Genomic DNA, 19,077 nt, shown 5'->3' with positions numbered 1-19,077 from the left:
CAAAGAACATATTCCTTTTGCGGTTAAATTTTTATTAAAAGTGGCCAAAAAACAGTCTCCTTTATTTGTCATTGTGATGGCTCGGTTGTGACTAGCTCAGTTTTCAGCTGTGTTGTCGCAAGCAATCCGTAAGTCTAACCTTACAAGTGCAAATTATACAACACACAGCTTCAGAATAGGAAGAGCTACAGATCTGGCTTCCGAGGGTTACCTTTTGGAGGTTATTATGAAACTATTCAGATGGTCTTCCAGCTGTGTTAATCTTTACAACCGGAAATAGGTTTGAATTTATGATAGTATACGTTAAAACATAGATTAAAGTATTTTCAAACAGACGGGCTAGCACTTTGTTACTCGCGTTTAAATCCTAACTACAAAAAAGTGACGTCATCTGGGAAAAGTGACATCATTAGTCCAGATTTTGATGCGCGGACACCACTCTTTCGGAATGATAGTGTCCATTTAAAATTGGACGGTCTGGAGTTTTATTTGGATTACATTCGGGAGTCAATAATTAAATTCTTAGGAATAATTGCAGTTTAACATAGAGAATTTTGGGGGATAAATTAAAATTCATTGTGGCAGAAAAAAATCTATTTGTGCATACCGAAAGGCGATCAGGCGCGTCAGGTTATTGCTGTAAAGCTCGGCTAAATGTCATATCCCGTCCTTAACTCCGTACTTCGGCGTATTGCTTTCAAATCAAGTTCGTGGCTAGATGGCTCGTGTTGAATAGGTTTTGCCGTAGTGTTTGGCGAAATCTAGTTGGTATTGCTATATTGCTTTATGTATTGCGTTCTCAACCCTTTGCATGCAACTTTGTTCTTACTTTCATGCAATGGTCCGCATGATAGTTGCCGGTCGTTTGCAGCTACCTGCAGGCGGTCGGTCCCTGTCGTGTAACACCACTGGCTCCGTCGTTGCAATGTACATCCATCCTCTTTTGGTTTACTACCCTTTGCATGCGACTATGTGCTTACCTTCACGCAGTGGTCCGCATGTTAGTTGCCGGCCGTTTACAGCTACCTACGGATTGTTGGTCCCTGTCATGTGACACCACTGGCTCCGTCGTTGCAATGCTCAGCTATCGGTTCTGGTGTACTTCAGTTCTACCGTATCGTTCAGTGGTGTTAGTGTCAGTTCAAAGTTTTTTGGTATTGCACTGTTAAGTAATGCCCTATAGTTTTGTTGTATTGCTTTGACGCCTGGTCTCCTTTCGGTTGAACAATTCTACTTTCATTTTACGAGCGGCCAACAAAACCCAATCTTAGATACTGCTGTATTTATATTTTGTTTAAAATACATCTCAATGAGTCATTTGATCTATATTTTTACATATACATATTATTTAATGTGTTGAATAAAATTTAATGTGGAGCATATAGCACGGTGTTTCTTTGTTGTTTCGAGTATTAAAAATAATATATATTACATACTTCCATTCAGAGTTAAGATGTAATGAAGACATGCACTTATATTATCTACATTAAATTGTTTTATTGAGAAATACTTTTATAACAAAGCTAAAACGTATTGCATAGAAGCAGATGCTACATCATATTATCTATTCCACATACATATATCAATTTTATCTTAGGACTTCATTTCTAACAACATAGGTATCTGATATAGTTATGAATTTTATTTTGATATAGAACAAACAGTGAGAGTAAGTAAATTACTAATTTCAAGATAGGTGTTCCCTTAAAGCATAATAAAAATATGGCTTAACGGCCATCTCTTTGCAAACGACCCGAATTTCACGGACAATGTAAGTTATGCCTCTCTGTTATGATCGTTTTTAAATTGTTGTGAACTACACCGCTCCAATTCACATGAATGTATTCACCGTAATCTTGATATCTAATATTTTAAGAACTAAATACAAGCTTAGTGCTTCAGCATGACAGTAACGTACGCGATTTAGAGGATATACATTTACATATGATAGAGAATGTTAAATTCCTGGTGATACCGATACCGATATTTAAATCGTCCATGAAGAATAAAAAAAGTTGAAAACAACATGACAAGACATACGAAAATGTTGCAGGCTAGGTTTGATTTAACTTGATCCTGGTTGGTAGTGGACAAGAAAGCCAAATGTATGGAAGAATCCTGATATAGATTCATGGTCCTGAGGGACTGAGTTTGTATTGAAAGTATGCATTCAGGCAGGAGCATAATATAAACATGTATTTGTTGCAATGCATTTTATACAAGTACATATGTAAAGTTAATTTCCTTATGCTCTTAACTAAAATTAGATATATATTACTAGCTGCTATTGTATTAAAGTTCGTATTTGACCTGCTATATGTTCTGGTTCCTTGAGATCATTGTGTCCTTTCAAGTATTCTGTATGACTTCATTCTGCATAAAACTTGTAAAAGGGGACGTCAGGACTGTTCAAGATTTCTTTGACCATCATGATCGATTCGAATCTGCTGTCATTTCACTTTGGTGAGCTCTATGCTTTCAAACGACCACGTATAGGCCTTATTGGCAACAGCATTTAGATGTTTAATTTTTCTAGCTGTTGTCTTAAGAATCTCAAAAGTTTCATATTTATCCAGTGTCAAATAAAATGATAAATGAATCATATAATTATATAATTACTACGAAATATATAGTTCAAACTTAAATGGGATATTAAATGACATGATCACGAACATGTATACTAGTACTTTCTCTAAGGATACGCGAGCAATTGTCTATAATACATGTTACTTTGTATACATTTACATTATGCATAAATGATGAAATGTAATACAATGTACCTTTGGAAGACCCCATTAGCCTAGTAAGCAGCCATGATTTTCCTGTACGATGAGGACCTACCATGGCGATAGTATGCAAGTCGAAGCCGCGTAACTCTTTTAACTCTTCCAGTACGTTGTCCTGCCATGTAGGCTTTCCTTCTTCAATTTTCACTAAAAGCTGAGGTTTAGTCATAATGGATAAGTTCATTTCCTTTTCCATTTCTGGAAAAGAAATAATATTGATATATTTTAGCTATCATTATATTGATACTATTATGTATCTTTATAGTTCTTAAACGACAAAATCCATTTATAAATCAGGTTTAACATCAACTACTATGAAATATATTTCAATTTGTTGGGTTTTTAAGGTGTCCTATGTTTCTTTAACAGAAATAGATAAGAAATTAGAAATGGCTTTTGTCTGCTATTGCTCAAAATATGCTCTGTCTGGAAGTATTTCACCTCTTTTGACAATGAACTGGTATTGTTTATTTACAGTCATTTGTCAATTTATATCATCAAGCTTATGTAATGAAATATTTCTTATGTTTTACTCAAACTGACGATATATTTTACGGTGCCTTACAGCATCTGTCTTTATATTGGCATTATATAAAACAACAACAACACTATACGTTTGCATCCTAATAATATAGTTTATACATCATATAATTCTATTCATAATGGACTCAATCTTGATATTTCAAGCTTTTTATATATGATTTAAGAGAAAATCTTGAAAATCTTGACTCACTCAAATTAGCTAAACAAGTCTAACTTTTTGCGAATCATACGAAATCAAGGTTTAGCAGTATATCACAAAACAAAAGATTGTTTTAGTAATTGAACAGCATCTTGACAAACAACTTATCTGTCCAACACATGTTTTACTGTTCTTTCCCACAGAATTGGATACTTAAAATATTCTTAATGAGTTGTCCCCCTTTAAATAAGAATACCATTTGTAAAGAAATAAATGTAAACAATTGTCAAAACCGATTTTTACCTGGTTGTGTAAAGTTTAAAAACTCGCATGATGTTGCAAATGCATCAAAACGAAGACATGTTACAGCTTTCATAAAATGGTGAGTTTTTTAAACCGCTGAACTGTCCAGAAGTGTGGCCCTTTCATGCAGTCCTTTTCCGGAATTCAATACATATATGTGACCATGACTGAGAAAATGGGTCCAGATGAGGAATTTTGACATTTTCAGGTTTTTGCATATTTAGAAAGTATATTCATTCAGAAATAAATCCTGAAAATTTCAGATGAAAATCTTCAAAATTGTCAATTTTATGACAGATTTTGTAACATAGATATTAAAAATGAAAACAGTACATTTCAGTTATCCTTTCTTTCTAGTTTATTTCTCACATACTGGTAATGGCTAACAATTCTGAAATAAATATATCTTTTGTTACAATTGCATGATATAAATAAGATCCCTTCTTAATACATAAAATGATAATCAATTAAAATCTACAACAATTTCTATAAAAATATTTCTAAAATTGTGTTACCATGGCAACAAATATATTAAAATCCCTTTTCTATGATAAAACTTAAAAAAAACATGTTCGCTTGAAATAAGGATTTTAAAAAGCAAAATATTTTAAGGCACATGTATTTACAAAAATAAACTGAAAATTTCCCATGAAAATATTAAAGATGTTTGGTTTTATGACAGTTTTTGTAACATGGGTAATAACCACAAGAATAAGATAGATTTGTCATTGTTTCTTCATAACTTGTCTTTTACATGCAGGTAATAAATGACTACCTTGGAAAAAAAAGAACCTTCTATTACTATGAAATTTTATTTTTGTGATGCTTACTTAAAACAGAAAAATACAGCTAATTTAAATCTTTCATATTTTCTATGAAAACATTATTCAAATTGCGTTACCATGGCAACATATGTAATAAATTGCTTTTTCTACAATAGTACTTAAAAATAAAAGCTTAATTTAAAATAATGTTTCTTATAAGTTGAATATTTAGAGGTTTATGTATTCAAAAGTAAAATTTGAAAATTTTATGTGAAAAGATCAAAAATGTTTGGTTTTATGACAGATTTCATAACACAGGAAAATAACCACAAGAATAAACTATTTCAGTCCTTGTTTCTTCAGTTTGTGTTTTCACTTATTGGTAATCACTGGCTATTTTTAAATAAATGAATCTTCTTTTACAAAGAATATTTAGATATTCACTTAAAGTGCAAACATCTAGCTGGCTAAAGTCCTTCACATTTTCTATAAAAAACATTATTAAATAATGTTACCATGGCAACATATGCATTTGATTCTGTTTTCTACAATAATACTTTAAAAACGAGCTAGATTTGGAAAAGTGTTTCAGATAACTTGAATATTATAAAGTGGTATGTATTCAAAAATATTATCTCAAAATTCCATGTTAAAAAAAATAAAATGTCTTGTTTTATGACAGTGTTTGTAACATGAGTAATAACTATAAGAATAAGACATTTCTGTCATTGTTTCTTTATAACTTGCCTTTTACCTGCTGGTAATAAATTACTATTTTGAAATAAATGAAACATATATTACTATTGATTTTTTATTGTTTATGCTTATCTAGAATACTAGAAAGTACAGCTAATTAAAAATTTTCTATATTTTCTATAGTCTAAGAAAATTGTGTTACCATGGCGACATATGTTTTAAATTCCCTTTTCCTACAATAATACTTAAAAACAAGAGCTTATTTTCAAAAGTATTTCTAATAAGTTAAATATTTGAAAGTACAAGTATTCAGGAAAGAAATCTGAAAAGTTCACATAAAAATTTTTAAAACAGTTCCTGTTCTGTAACAAAGTAGTTATCGTAAGAATAAACATTTCAGTCATCCCTTTCCTCATAATCTGTTTTTTCACTGGCTAGTTATAACTGACAATACTGAAGAAAGTGAACATTCTTTTACCATTACATTATATACTGTAGATCCCTTATTGAAATACAAAGCCATAATTTCAATGAAATATAATTTGAATTATGTTACCATGGCAACATACATACTAAATTCCTTTTTCTAAAAATACTTTAATAATTAACACAACAGCTTAACTTTTGATGAAGGTTACACTGCTACAAGCTCTGGTGAAAAGTAAATATTTATTTCCAGCCAATACTTTAATGTAGGTAACTGAAACTACAACCTTTACATGATGTTTAACCTTAACAGCTAAACACATCTATATGAACAGCAAAACAGGCTAAAGTGTTGTATATTAAAACGTTTGAATTCAACAACAATTTCTATCTTTTATATTCACTTCCTTTTTTTCAGTTCTCAGAAAAATCCTCGTCAATCCAGTTTCAGTTCAAGTGGTTTGGGACAAACAGAATCCTTTGACTTTTCAGACAAATACTATTCTCTTATGAGTTCATACAGGTACATTGTCAGGCTTGTGTCATTCCATGTCAATAATATTCGTTTGGCAAGGGGGAGTAGATTTTAGTAAGTTACTGGACTGTCACTTTTAAGACTAACAATCCAGGTGTTTCTGCAGACATGATAAAGTGGTAATATTTGGTTATCTTCTTCAAAAGTTTAAATATTGTGATAAGATATTTCTCCACTGGTAGAATGTGACAGGATTTAAATCTTTGTTGACCAACTGTGTTGTTATGACATTTCTTTGATGACTGACACACTGTGTCAGCAATATCATGTATTATTAAAGGTCTCAGCATTCACCCTCCTCCACAGATTCTTCTAAATTCAAAAGTGCAAATCAGATTCAAACGTTGCATGGTCTGTGATCATTGTTGAATATTCAATCGATCTGTGATATCCTGTAACAAATAAGTAAAAAATTTTATTTGAAATAATTAACCTGGGGAGTCACTTTATTTATAAAAGCAGGGTTATCACTATTTGATAATAGATGATTCTTACAACCAATGCTCTAAACTATTGACAAAACAGACTGGACAACAGCTTGCTGTCAGTATATAAAATGTACTTTGTTTGTAGATTTGGTTACTGCAAATAGGATGTTCTAAAACACATTTTTTGCATTTATTTTGTTAACCCTTAACCTGCTAAATTTGTAAAATGGACTACTCCATCTTTAAATAGAGACATTACCATTTATAGCTTATAGGGGGTTCTAAAAGAAAATTGCTGACTAAGTATCAAACACTGCAGTCATGATCAGACTGCACAGATGTGCAGGTTGATCTTGATCTGCACTGGTTGCAAAGGCAGACATAGCTGCCTCATGCAGCCTAAGGGTTAAAAATATACACTGTTTTAACAGCTATCAAAAATGGTTGTTACCTAGTAAACTCTCCACAGACCATACCACAGCAAGATGTTATTTCTATTCTAGCTAGCAGCATTGTCAAAATGGAATACCAATACAGGTAGTGATGTACCATGCTCACAAGTTGTCTGCCCCTTAACCAACTGAGTTGCTTTCATAAACAAGAGGAACACTTGCCTTCCTGAAAAAATTTAAAAGTCTCTGGTAAAAGTATCTGTTATCTTCATGTATCTCAGGAACCTTTACAGTCTTCATTCTAATCCATATTCTTGGTGCAATAAAACTGGTAAAACAAATCAATCACATAACAATGTCTATGTCAAGAATGGGTTAATTAAATCTGAAAATAATCATATTACAATTAAACTAAATTACAATTAATTGATTTTACTTCAAATAATTAATTAAAATTCCTATATTTAGACTATTCTACAACTTAATGAGATATCAACTTATACACATGTACATGTAGTGTTAAGCATTCAAATTATCCATGTGCCACAAACTTTTCCCAGGCTAATAGCCAATGTAATGAAGACTTTACACCAACTGATCCTCCTCAAAACCAGATTGTTGAAATTAAATTTCAATAATGCCAGTTTTGTCAGTTTTTAAAAGCCATTCAATAGTCATAGTACATGTACATACATTGTACAAATCATAAGTGTAGCAGTAGACTTATATTGTATTGGCTCCAAACAAAACCTTGACAGAGGTATAAATAAATAATATATTGCATTAAAATTATAATAAGAGCCTTTAGCTGCATGTTACTTACCTGATTCCTCAAAGCACATCCAAAATATGTTACATTTTCTTGAGATCTTAAAGTAAACAGACCAATTTCCTGGCTGTTGTAGGGTATATGAACCAGCTGTAGTGGAATGAACCATCAAAGGAACAAGGAATTTTATCTGAAAGAAGATACATTACATGTACCGTAAACATCACTAAAAATCTAAAACTCACTACTAAATTAATAATGTGATTTTGAAAGGTTTCATTAACTTACCACAAAATACTTTAAAAGTTATTATACTATGAATCTATTTTTTAAAGGATCATAAATTGTTTTACACACAGCAAGGCTCAAAAATTTCAAAAATAAAAAGATTTTCATTATATGGCATAAATTCCCACTATCCATATACAATCATCCTGTTACAAAACATTCTGAATCAACAATAATGGAAAGAGAGTAGTCACCAGACAGAAATAACATGACTTATGACTGTTATGAGACCCACAGCAAACACAGTTACCATTTTATAAACGGAAGTGTCTAGACATCCGGTAACCAGAAACCTAGCCAGTGTTCTAGCCGACCGGTAACAGGATGCCTAGCCTATCCTATCCTATAGGGGTTTTCTAGGCGTCCGGTAATCAATTTTAAAATATTGCATATGCCTTACAGGTGAATATTCAAACTTATGCCAAAAAAATATGATACAATAAATTTATTCATTACAGTATTCATATGTAAAAAGATCGCCAAACAGCTAGAAAAACATTAGCGGAGATGCTAGTCGTCTTGTTGCCGGACAGCTAGAATGCAGGGTAGGCATCCGGTTACCGGACATCTACATATTTCCTTTTAAAATACCTTGGCTACTACTGTGAGAGGGAACTTTTCGAGAAATCATCTGACATAGGCAGGCATCTATAAGTCTGCATCAAATTTATGAATTATCATAGCTACATGTATATTGACTTTTTATTATTGTTTTTTTCCATAAATAATGCTTACTAGTCTATGGACAATGAAATAATTTGATGAATCCTGGTCACCTTGAGTAAGAAGCTGCCTGCCTTCAATAATCTTTGTGATAACCCAACTGGCCATTTTGTATTAAATACACAGGCATAGTGAAATCATCTGTGTTTAGTGGCCACAAGATAAATTTCATAAATTTCCCTCTTTATCTGTTTATGTTTTGGATTCACTTCCGGGTAAAAGACAGACTTATTTCAGTGAAAGTTTCAAATACATTAGAGAATCTACATTAACAACTGTTTATAAACGGTACTTACCAAATCATTAAACAGTATTACAAGTCTCAGATCCCTCCATCGTTGAACAAAAGGTAGATAAACAAAAGTAAACTTCACACGCTTCCCTGATAAAATCCGAAACCGGAAACATATTGAAGGGGAAACAACTGATTTTGAACGAAATATTTTGCCTCAGACGTAATACCACTATTTTTTACAGGTCTGATGTCTAAATATTCTTTCTCTAGTAGGCTGTTATCAATCAAGTAACAAGCAGTCGTACTTTAACGGTCAAACTTTTGCTAATTAAAACATGTGTAAGAAAGCTGCGCGCGTAAACTTGGCGCAACTTTAAACGTCGTTTCTCGATATTACGTCATGCCGCATCTGGACCGGTTTTCAAAGACGACGTCACATATAAGTACATTGACAATGGTTTGGTAGAGTAATATGAATGTTTTATATGCTGTTAAATTTTCATGTAAAACAATGCATTCTTTCTATGATTTGATGACTTTTTTCTTCGAAGTATGGACCTATACCTTAATGTTGGTGGGATAAATCACATTATAACACCATTTTTGCTAACTGAATATAAAAAAGAATATGTCTATAGTTATCAACCTTTCATTGCTAATGCTATAGCTTAATAACTTAATAAATAGGGTATCCTGAAATATGTCAATACAGTTTCTAGGAGATTAATGGAATTCATTTAGTCTTCGGATTGGCTATTTTAATAGGGATTTTCCTGATTATTGATATATGTTTTAAAAGCTAACTTTACAAAACTTTACCATTGATTGTTTTCCTACTGTGGAACTAACAAGTAATTAACACATTTACTCTGTTATCTGTTATGCAACAAGTGCTAAATAAACAAGTGAACATAAATATCTAAACTACATTGTATTTGGGAACGTAATTCTATTCATTCCGTAATGTACCGTTATATTTACCTGGGATCTTGGAATATTCTTTTGTTGAGATCTTGGAACGATCATATATTAACAACAAAAGAATGTTCCAACAAACCAGATAATAGCGGGCGTATATATATTGCAGGTGGTCTCCGTAAATCTAGGCCGATTCTTTTGTTTTCCAGTACCGTTAGTCTGCCCACATTTACGTTCGTATTTTTAAAGAATCTGCCCAGATTTGCGGATTAAATCTCATCTCTAGATCAAACGTATATCAGCCCACATTTACGGTATCGTATAAAATAATGCTAGTATGTGTATATATGAAAAGTGTGTATTGCTGTGAAAAGATATACTTTGATTTCAGAACTGCTATTGGCGAAATACTCAGTATGCACTGTTGGCTTTCCGAATTAAGTTATATTCCTTGGTCCTTCGGGATCATTGATTTCAACTCATTTAGATTTGAAGATGGAATACTGCTTAAGCCGGTGCTGGGGGGGGGGGGGGGGGGGGGGGGCGAGGACAGTGTTGCATTTTCTATTACTGCCGATGAACAGACTCAATCAAACCGAGTCTGCAATTTTCACTGTTTGCCTTGTTCTCGATGCTTCCGAGGGATCTAATTTTCAGATTTTATACACATAATTAACCAAGTTTAATTTAGCCTTACTGTTATTTATATTACCCGAGGCTGTCAGGTATTATTATATCGAATTTATAATACTGCAATCTTGCTCATTAGCAACAATTTTCCTAAATATATATTTAAAGAAAAAAATAGCAAATTTCTTCTTTCTAAAGTAAAACTTTTGACTGTAGTTATTATTGTAAAGGAGGTAACTGAAGTTCAACTTGTAAATTCATTGAATCGTTAGATTTACTAACCGACAGAGCATGAATTAAATGATATTATTCTGAATCAACTGTTCAGCATCGGGTCATGTGTACTTTGACCATTCAGCAGAGGTCATTTTTTATGAACATTTAACAACTGAACACGGAAGTCGTGTGGACATAACATATCATGTCTTGTGTTTTAAGAAAGACAAAACGCTGTAGTTTTGCTCTTCAAATTAGACCAGTGTCAATGCCTTTATATTTTATATTTAGATATATTTGTTACGGGATTCGTTTCCATGGCAACATTAATTTCATTCAAGAAATCACTATTGTCAACTGAAATTTGAACATTTTTAGAGCAAAGTTTCAAATATATAATATAATAGTATTTAATTATCAATAGTATAACAAGCCATCCGTCCAAAGTTTCATTTGTAAATTGCCGTAATAAGTACCCTTTCAACAAACTATGTTCCCAGATCAGTAACTAACATCTTTTTCCTCATAATCCTCGTAACGTTTCAATATAACTTCACAAAATGCTGCAAAATATTAATCAGTTTTTCAGAGCGAAAAGCTCGTAAAAATATTTTGGCAAATAATGGCTGTAAAGGATAGTTCAAACAATGCTCAGATTTAAAAAACTTTCAAGACAAAAGCTATTATCTTTCATGGTTACTGTCACGTTACGTCTGGTGTCGATGACGTCATTTTAGGGTTGTAGCTTTTCTGCCGTAATTTATTCATTAAACCATTAACAATCGGATCATTCTCAGAACATCATATTTTTAGAAAAAAGAAATATACAAAAACATTTAGCTTGTCGTAAACTTTGTCCTAAGTCCCCATGTTAGCTTCTGATAGGGCATGCGCACATATAAATATTAAGGTAGCCTACCTCTTTTGCATATACAATGTGATGTATTCCATGAAGTTACTTACTGTTCTGCAGCGGAGTCTAGACTCGCAAAGTATAAAGAAAACCAATTTCTATTTCTGCAGGCAAAGCTAATAGACATTTTCATTGCATACTTATAGTTAGATCTACTCTAACTTATAATTATTATTATGGTTGATGAAATACTTTAGTTCTTTAGCCAAAGTAAAATTGAAAATTTTGGTGTTAAAGGATGGAAGCAATGGCTCTAAAATGATGCCACGTACCCGATACAATATTTGCGCACCAGCGTTGGAAAAGGTTCGTGTTTGCAATTCGTTCATGTAGTAGGATTTTTCATCATGTAACCTAAATGTATACACTTTTAGAATGGCTGAACCAGTGTGCTTTTTCATGCTGAATGATTTTATATAAGGAAAAGAAAACAAATAATTTTTATTTGATATTTTTGATATTTTTATACATCAGGGCATTAATAGAAAATTAAAGTTGAGACTTATTTTTTCTGGGAAGCTGTCTTTTTTTAAATATATAAACATGTCGCTTACTAACAAAAGGTGTGTATATCCAGTGTTTTGCGCAATAAATACCATTATATGCGATGTATAGTCAGTCAATCAATAGGTTTGTTCAAGTCTTGTTAAAATGACAATGTTAATAACGTCAGTGCACTTGAAAAACCTACACCTTTACTCTACTCTGATAATTTTGAATATGCAATATATATAACAAATCTAGCAGGTGCTCTCAAATGTCAAATATAAAGCATAATCTATTTGAAAATCGTACAGCTAAACTATTCCTGCCATGCCGAGGGGGATTTTTGTTTACTAACACTGAAAAACATCAACACTTTCAACTCTTTACAAGCTGAAAACCAGCAGTAATAGCAAAGAGACTCTTATATTTCTATTTATTTCTACCTTTCAGTCGCAATTTTATTTAACATTCAAACAATCCGCTAGACTAGTAATAAGATTATACGAAGCGAGGACGGATCGATAACCTATCATTGTTTATAATGACGTTAATGGGTCAAGCTTGTAATTTATTGAAATTATTGAAACAATTGAAAATGTTTGTAGTTCTTTGTATGTTTACGTTGACTGTGGTCGTTTGTGAATTTATAGTAGTTGTGATTTGCTTGTGACTTATATAAATTCTTCTGCTTTCTCAATACGAATATGAAACTATTATTATTGTGTTGTGTTTTTATTTATAGCCATAACTTTTGATTTATGTTTAGCTTGATAGCACATAACTAAATATAATCTTGTTGTACAGGTCTACTGTAAAGTTTCGAATCACTTATTGTAAACTGTAAGGTAAACGTTTATACTTAATAAACATCTCTGGTGCATTTTGATATATCTTTGTAGTTTCATTGTCTGTCCCCAGCCTTCCCACTCGTTTTAAATTATTCATATACTTTATTATACCTGTTGAAATAATTCCCATGACCGGACCTTTGAATCTTTTAGGTAACTATGTCACTGACTACCCGATACACACCTACCTGATTTATCTGAAGTAATTTAAGTAACATGTTTAAGGGAGTCCGCCTTTTATTTTTGGTAATTATTGATTTTGGATAAAACATGTCACAACTATCTACACTCAACAAAATTCCTAATTGGTAATTTTATATTGTATTACTATTTTGTTAATAATGCATGCATTCACACGAAATTTCACATAACGATATTTGAATAGGTACTGCATCTAATTATTGATTTATTTTTGGCAAAGTAACCGCATTAGGCGTTGACTAGCATTACATAGTTTGCACGTGCAGGGCATGCGCACCAACATGCACGTGTTTGTTTACACTTTTGGAATTACTGACGAAAATTCTACTAGAAAAACACATATCATGGTGAAATTGACACAAAAGCAATGCAATCTAGCTGTCGGAATGTTGCTAGCCGGGACACATTTAGACACGTGTGTAATTATTTTTGCAATTTCAAAGGAATTTTGATATAATTCATTTGTAGCTGTTACTTTGATGGTTATTCCCTTTTTTAACCTTATTTCCGTTTACAAGAACCTTCAATCGTTGGTTATCTACCATCCGCGCTCTTTTGGCAAAACTTTGCCATAGGACAATTCATCGAAGTGACCGATTTTGAGTTTTGTTATAAAATTCCGACAGCCCGGGTGTGTTCCTATTCTTTAAATAGCACAATGATATGTGTTTTTCTAGTAGGACTTTTGTTAGTAATGCAAAAAATGTTCACTAACAAGTGCATATTGGTGCGCATGCTCTGCACGTGCGAACTATGCAATATTGATCAAAACGCCTAATGCGGTTACGCTGTCTTGAGTCGGCCAAAAATAAATCAATAATTAGCTGCAGTACCTATTCAAATATTGGTATGTGAAATTTCTTGTAAACAGGCATTATTAACAAAATAGTAATATAATATAAACTGACCAATTAGAAATTTTGTTAAGTGTATATGTAATTTCTATTCTAAAGATGTTTTTATTATAATGGATTTAAAGTTATATATATTGTTACTTACATTTAGTTCTCTGTGTGTTTGGGACCTTTTTCTTGAAAAAAATATGTTCATATTTTTAAATGGTGTTGTAGCACTTCTTTGAGAGTGGATATGGCAAATTAGAAATTTGTGGTCACCAAGTGCTAAATTCTAAAGAATTTCAATACTGAAAAAATGAGTGTCGGTTACAGAAGATTTAAGATAAACAAAGACAAATGAATTAGTCTTGTTAAAAATATTTAATATCGAGGTAGACCCTTATAGGATGTCGTTCTATATATGCTTTTCAATACTTCAAAAGCGATATGCTGTCTTCTAGTATGATTTGATCGTACAGATATCAATAAGAAGGACACTCAAAATATAGAGTTCCCCCACCTTCCTGCTCTCACTGCTATGTATTTTGTAAAGGTTATTGATCAGTATAACACAATGCAGTCTAAATACAGAACTATTTTAGATCTTTGTCATTCCTGCTTAGAGATGTAACTGTCATGTTATGCTCCTTCAATAAAGTTCATTGCAACACTTCAATTTTGAAATGTGTCAATTCTAAACATTTTTGCGACTTCGAATTAATTGTACGAAGTATTACCGCCCGAGTGTATTAATAGAGTTAAAACACGGTTTTGCTATAAATTATTTCGATTCTAATATTCCATTAATCTAAAACAGTAGTAAAAATATAGTACGTCTCTTTCTTTGTCGCAACAAAAAATGTTCACGTCACCGTACGTTAACGTGCCGTCAAACTAGCATAAGAGTGTTTTAACAAAGGCAGCCATATTAGAATATGTTATTCAACTCGCTTAATAAATTCTGTATGAAAAGACACTTATGTAACTTCTTCTATGTAATTTCTTCTATATATTCCTGTTTATCAATTAATTACTAATGGTACATACTTTGAGATGCTTGCAATAAGGACATAAGAATATCAATAATTTTGGACATGACATTTAGGAAAGACAACACAGAAATCTGCATTCCCATAGGAGGTTACGCTGTTCACCCCCTGAATGTAAATATACAATACTGTCATGCCTGTCTATAAAGACCACTTTTGGAAGAGCCAAAATGTTGTCTTTATTGGGAACTGGTCTTTATTTACAGGTTAAAATACATTGTAAATGTTAAAATTGGAAACAAAACATGTGATCTTTAGAGCCAGATGATCTCTGTTCAGACATGGTCTTTAACACAAGTTTGATTGTACATAGGATTATTTTTACTTTGAGTCAGATAATAGGTTGTTGTAAGACGAGTAGGCATTTTTGTTCAGGTTAAATAACAATACATAAAAGCCGAAGTCTAGTCTCATGTTTCACGAATCAACACTCGTTGATTGATACTTGTGTCAATTTATGCATATCTTTTCTTCTTTGTTCGTATGATAGTACCTGACGTGTTTTAACAATGGCAATTAACAATGAACCCAGTTAAGATAAATATAGATAAAAGGCGGAGTATATACTAGTATACAAAAACATGTTTAAATTGTCAATATCAAACATTTTATGTATGAATATCATTTTCCGAAATTCCATATGATAATGAATACTGTTAATTCATTTTACATTCCTGATATTAGTATTCAAATTATCTCTTCAGAGAGGCAGTGGATACTTTTAACAACAAAGATACAAAGAGAAATGAATTTTGGTTCTACAGTCACATTAAAAGATCTTATAAATATTAGAGTAATAGCAAGTCATTTGATTCATACACAGATGGCATTACTGAAATTCGGTCCATAAGAAAACATGCATATTTTGCTTTAAAATGGACTTCATACAAAGTTAAACTGTCAATTGAACTCGTACATGTAGTATCAGTAACTAAATACACTCAACAAAATTCCTAATTGGTCATTTTATATGGTATTACTATTTTGTTAATAATGCATGCATTCACACGAAATTTCACATAACGATATTTGAATAGGTACTGCATCTAATTATTGATTTATTTTTGGCAACTCAGAGCCAAAGTAACCGCATTAGGCGTTTTGACTAGCATTACATATTTTGCACGTGCAGGACATGCGCACCAATATGCAAGTGTTCGTTTACACTTTTGGAATAACTGACGAAAATGCTACTAGAAAAGCACATATCATGGTGAAATTGACACAAAAGCAACGAGATCGAGCTGTCGGAATGTTGCTAGCCGGGACACATTTAGACACGCGTGTAATTATTTTTGCAATTTCAAAGGAATTTTGATATAATTCATTTGTAGCTGTTACTTTGATGGTTATTCCCATTTTTAACCTTATTTCCGTTTACAAGAACCTTCAATCGTTGGTTATCTACCATCCGCGCTCTTTTGGCAAAATTTTACCATAGGACAATTCATCGAAGTGACCGATTTTGAGTTTTGTTATAAAATTCCGACAGCCCGGGCGCGTTCTTCTGGTGTCAATAGCACAATGATATGTGTTTTTCTAGTAGGACTTTTGTCAGTAATGCAAAAAATGTTGACTAACAAGTGCATATTGGTGTGCATGCTCTGCACGTGCAAAATATGCAATATTGATCAAAACGCCTAATGCGGTTACGCTGGCCTTCAATCGGCCAAAAAAAAAATCAATAATTAGCCGCAGTACCTATTCAAATATTTCTTGTAAATACAGGTATTATTAACAAAATAGTAATACAATATAAACTGACCAATTAGGAATTTTGTTAAGTGTATATGAGTCCAGAGGAAAATTTTTGTGTGTGAAAGAACATTAATCTTTCTACGTCTTTTTGATGAGCAGTATTAAGAAAAATGATGTTAGGAACATTTGTTTAAAAATTGATCAATTTGTTGATATCAGAAAAAAAACATGGAACGATTGGGTGGCGTTGTTTCAATGTAGTGTTATGATTGTGTATGATTTTTGAAAGTCAGGTTATCGATCTATGATAATCAAGGCCCTCTTGTTTTAGGATAAAATTATCTTGTGCGCTCGACTAATCATCTTAAGCGGCTTAAATAATGTCTCCAGCGTATGATATCTTATCTCAACAGTACAGAAAAAAATCTCGTGCATTCAACATCTCTTGTGTTCGAGATAAAATTTAGAATGATCTAGCTAATATGCCTCGTGTTCGATGTAAAGTGTCGAGAGCTCAAAATAATAATTCGAAGGCTCGAAATAAACGTTTGACTTTCCGAGACTTAGATAATATGTCGAACACGTCAAATTTTTACCCCAACAACAGCCTTGAGTTCTGTAAGAAGTCTCCCCGTACTAAGGCTCAGTGTTCTATATTTTCTTTCCGTTTCAGATCATGAAGTACACTGCTACAATCTTATTTCACTTATAAAACTTAACTCATTTAAGCCAAGGCCAGTGGGCATGACGGTTGTTCCGTTACCTTTACAATCTAGTTTCACTTCTATAGTAGAACTCCGCTAGTGGGCATGAAGGCAGTTTCATTACCCCTCATGAAAAGACTCAGTAAAACAGAGTCTGCTATAATTATATTGCTTTATCGTGTTCCTTCCTTCCAAAGGGATTTCTTTAAAGATTTTATTAACTATGATTATTATAAACAACCGGCTTTTAAGTGCCGAGTTGCGGGTGTAAAATACCCATGCCGAAACTTATTGTGATATATTTTCTAGTCCTTTGAGATCATTGGGAATATTCAGTTTTGCTATAATATAATTTAGCTTTTTAGCTTCTATAATAGGTGATATGAGGGGTGTTGCATATATGAAAATACTCATTTACAGTCGAAACTCGGTATCTCAAACTCGCTTACCTCGAAATTCCGCTTAAGTCGAAGAATTTTTCAAGTCCCGTCAAATTTCCTTCTTTATATATGTAATTCAACTTCGGTTACGTCAAAATTTGACTTACCGAGACTCCGGATGTGTCGAAAGTGGTTTTCAGTCCCGTCAATAAAATTCAAGTGCATTGTAAACTCGGTACGTCGAAGTGAGAAAAATATGCGATAAAATTTCACACATGTCATTGTGAATATGATTGGTTTTTAACACATGTCCATGTTTGTTGCCTAACCAGAAAGACATATCAAAGGTGCGGCGATTATCACAGTGAGATGACATCATACTTGTTTGCACGTGCCATAATTATAATTGTTTGATGTAAACCTTAGATTTCTTTAATCAGCAGTCATTTGTTTTTGAGACGTTATGAAAATTGCTTTTAATTTAAACTAATGAATTAATAGTTTGAGCAGTTGGGATCTTTAATAAGGATTAATTAGAGGTAATCGCGATGAGACTGTAAAAAAATTAACTTCTTGTGGGAAAGCATCATTCGTTCAAAATGTCAGATCGAAATGCTGTCAATCCTCCGGGAGAGAAACATAGTACAAATAGGAAACTTGACTCAAAAACATTTGAGGTTGGTATCACTATTATTCTTCGAAAAACTGAAAACTTTGATAAACACGAACTGTATGGAATCGTGTACGCCTAAAGTGGAGACAGCGTATACACGGCATCAAGGAAACAGTTTTTATTTTTTATTAAATCTTCTCGTAATGTGTAATTATTTCGTCCATATACGTCCCTCCTCATAACTCGAATTTCGGTTATCTCGAAATAAAAAGCACGGTCCCTTGAAATTCGAGGTACCGAGTTTCGACTTTATTTATTTTGTTGGGTTTAACGTCGCACCGACACAATTTTAGGTCATATGGCGACTTTCCAGCTTTAATGGTGGAGGAAGACCCCAGATGCCCCTCCGTGCACTATTTCATCAGGAGCGGGCACCTGGGTAGAACCACCGACCTTCCGTAAGCCAGCTGGATGGCTTCTTCACGTGAGGAATTCTACATCCCAAATGAGGTTTCGAACCCACATCGATGAGGGGCAAATGTGGTGATGCTTTTTTGC

The 19,077-nt window shown here is 32.8% G+C and overlaps 1 long non-coding RNA gene across 1 annotated transcript; it reads right to left on the bottom strand.

The window, feature by feature from the left end:
* Positions 1-7,078: 7,078 nt before the first annotated feature.
* On the bottom strand, positions 7,079-9,490 carry LOC128551761 (uncharacterized). The gene is made up of 3 exons (XR_008368882.1): positions 9,089-9,490; positions 7,836-7,971; positions 7,079-7,238 (listed from the first exon to the last, which is right to left on the bottom strand). It is a non-coding gene; the product is annotated as an uncharacterized LOC128551761 (long non-coding RNA).
* Positions 9,491-19,077: the final 9,587 nt, after the last annotated feature.

The sequence above is a fragment of the Mercenaria mercenaria genome, unplaced genomic scaffold, assembly GCF_021730395.1.
Source record: "Mercenaria mercenaria strain notata unplaced genomic scaffold, MADL_Memer_1 contig_1643, whole genome shotgun sequence".
In the NCBI taxonomy this organism is placed as follows: domain Eukaryota; kingdom Metazoa; phylum Mollusca; class Bivalvia; order Venerida; family Veneridae; genus Mercenaria; species Mercenaria mercenaria.
This window is presented reverse-complemented; position numbering and strand designations above follow the sequence as displayed.